General features: G+C 32.7%; 1 long non-coding RNA gene across 1 annotated transcript; it reads left to right on the top strand.

Moving 5' to 3' along the window:
- Positions 1–534: 534 nt before the first annotated feature.
- Positions 535–2,993, top strand: LOC149415099 (uncharacterized). Its single transcript, XR_016303903.1, has 5 exons — positions 535–666; positions 1,091–1,162; positions 2,263–2,334; positions 2,760–2,828; positions 2,924–2,993. It is a non-coding gene; the product is annotated as an uncharacterized LOC149415099 (long non-coding RNA).
- The last annotated feature ends 210 nt before the right edge of the window (positions 2,994–3,203 follow it).

Below are 3,203 nucleotides of genomic sequence, written 5' to 3'. Positions count from 1 at the left end.
GCTGAAAGCTCAGATCTCATTGGCTCAGAGCAAGGGTATGCTCCGATAAAATTAACGGTAATTTCCGAGACGCCATTTCGAAGATTGAAGTTTTCGGATGTTTACGTTATTAGCGTACATATTTTGAAATTTCTTTTACCCATCTTAAAATAATGTTGCTTGCTAGAATTCTTCGAGGTGATAAAGTAAACCCGTGCTGTGTTAAAGGCTGCTATGACAGATACTCGATTCGACACAGATATCCGATTTATGTGAATAAGGAGAGTGAATTTCGTGAATGGTCCTGGAGAATTAACCGATTTGATTATATTGATAATCCGGCGTTAGCAAGAGGTGAGTTTGTTTGTAGTTGTCATTTTGCGATCGAAAGCAAGCATTCGGTAAAACTGTGTTTAAGAAAGAATGCGTTGCCAACGCTCAATCTTCCAGGTATCGGACATTATCCCGATCTACCTCCACCTAGATCTACTGAAAAAAATACCCTTTCCCGTTATATTGACGAAAATACAGGTAATAATCTCTCTTAAAATGTTGTTCCTAATGCTGAACCAATTCTTCACTGGCTAATAATTTAATTTCTTTCTTTTTTCGACCCTTATCGTGTTTCGACAGGATCTAATATCACGTATTATGAAGTTAAACAAGACCACGATTACTTCAAACAAGGTATTTAAATCTCTTCTGAATTGAATCTTGTACCTTATTCAGATATAACCAGTATTTTCTATAATGGTGCTACTGTTTTCTGACAACAAAACTGGAAATTATTGCAAATCTTTGCAGGTAAATTTCAATAAATTTCTGGTGCTGTGGCAATAATTTTATCTAACTTTCTTAAACAGATTGACTGGTCATTCTTGGACACTGATGCTTTTTTGTATATAGTTATGCTATTATCCATGAATTATGTTACACTTGCATACATCAATTGTCAATTTCTTAGAGTACGCTTCAACAGTGTGGATCCTCATTTTTCCACATATAAAGCGTTTAGAAAAAGTTGGTGCTCATCACCAGAACATCGAAAGGGAATAATATTCTATGTTTTGTTCACAAGCTTTGATTAATGAGTTAAATATATTTATTTCAGAGCATAATGTCTTCCCAGGGACCAGCGGCATTGCAGTTGTTGCTGCCAAAGGAGTCCCAGAATACTATGAAGGTTTAATACGTTTTATATTGAAAGTTCATAATATTCTATGTATTTATTTATTTATTTATTTTTATTTAAGTACATAAAACAGGCATGGTGCCCAAAAATTTATATACATGGATGTTTAAATACATAATAATAACAAAATGATAATAACAAAAATAGTAACAAAAGGAAAATGTATGTAATATTAATATTAATCTATTATAATAATATGTAAGCTAAATATGCAAGTAAATAACAAATAAGAATGGGTAAAAGGTAAATACAAATATGTTCATAAACTATTTGTTATTGTCACACCTGTACTGGTGAGACACTGATTAGGTAGGTACAATGTTGCTTCTCTTTAAATAAAGGGCTTCATCACAATATCAGCTTAATATGATTAAAGGTAATACATTTTTTTTGAAGTGTTTAAATTGGTCATTAAAAATGTCTATTTCATTATTAGAGCCATGTATAATGTTATAATTTCTTAATGTTCGCGGTACAGGGGAAAAATATCCTGTATTTGTGTGGTAGGCTTTAATATAGAAAATGTCTTTCATCCTCCTTGTTGATTTTCTTGATGGTATATTGATGTTAATTTGGGATAAAGTGTTTGGTGTATCAACTGATGCATGTATAATTTTGTGTAGGAGCAGTACGTCAGAAAGTTTACGTCTGACCGTCAGTGAGTGTAGTTTATAGTGCAAAATTCGGTCATTATATGTTCCAAATTGACCAGATAAACCTTCACGATAAGCAATTACACGGGTTAGTTTCCTTTGTATGGATTCAATCCTATAATTATGAATCTCATAATTGGGAGACCAAATTGTTGATGCGTATTCGAGAATACTTCGCACAATTGATTTATATAATGTTAAAGTTAATTCTGTACTTTTAAAACAATTCGTGATTCTTAGCGTTAATCCTAATACTTGTGATGCACTTTTTGAAATTTTATCTACATGTTTATTGAAGCTAAGTGACGAGTCAAATGTCACGCCTAAGTCTTTGATTGAAGTTGTGTTTTGTAAAGGGATATTGTTAATGTGATATGTGTTTGAGAATTTATTAATGTTCACAAGCTTTGATTAATGTGTTAAATATATTTATTTCAGAGCCTAATGTCTTATCAGGGACCAGCGGCGTTGCAGTTGTTGCTGCCAAAGGAGTCCCAGAATATTATGAAGGTACACATCTGTTTTATATTACAGTGAAACTCAGTTTTTTTTCAGTCCCTTGAAATTCTACAAAAACAGCAAAAGAAACAATGTTTTCACAAATAAGAAGTTTTAAATGTTTGGCAGTGAATTCATCACAAATGAAAACTAGAGGCGGAAATATATTTGAAAATGTCCCTTTTTTTAATTTTTTTAATTCATTTTACTTATGAAATTTAAAATTACGTATAACTAATAACTATGTGTACAATACTAAGAAAATCTTATTTTAAAAAATTGCCAAATTCGGATCCCATTTAAGAAGTTTTTCCGTCTGGCCCTTTGGAAAACTTCTTAAGAGAATTTCACTTCCCTTGAAAGGAAATATTATGCATTTTGTTATTTCACATAGATCTTTTCTTCCATTTCTTTAAGAACTAAGAATTTTTTTTCAGGTATACGTGTTCCTGTAGAACCCGGCAGCAGTTATTCAGTATCCACACAGAAAAACGACGGTTCTACAAGTAAGCATATTTATATTTTTTGTTGTTTCATCACTGTTTGGTATCTTTTGTTGTGAATAGTCTAATCATTGGCCTCAAATGTTGTCTTTTTCTAGGTAAGAGGAAGGGCATTTTAAGCTACATTGGCGCGGCGGCAGACCCTTCTCTCAAGAAAAAGCAGACGCGTTTGGAGATTTTGAGGACCAGGCGGCAGCTTAGATATGTCCAAGGAGAAAATTATTCTTTCAAAAAACGTATCGCTATGGCAACTAGCTATAGAGACAGAAACAACTTAGAAGATTCTCTTTCAAGTTTAAATCCCGTTCTTTCAAGATTCATTTTGTCACAAGTAAAGCATAACCCATGTAAAAAACGAGGTCGAAGATATAGTCGCGC

The sequence above is a fragment of the Hesperophylax consimilis genome, chromosome 19 (genome assembly GCF_061612785.1).
Source record: "Hesperophylax consimilis isolate HC1 chromosome 19, BYU_Hcon_1.0, whole genome shotgun sequence".
Taxonomy (NCBI): domain Eukaryota; kingdom Metazoa; phylum Arthropoda; class Insecta; order Trichoptera; family Limnephilidae; genus Hesperophylax; species Hesperophylax consimilis.
Note: the sequence above shows the minus strand (reverse complement) of the source record. Positions and strands in the feature narration are given on the sequence as shown.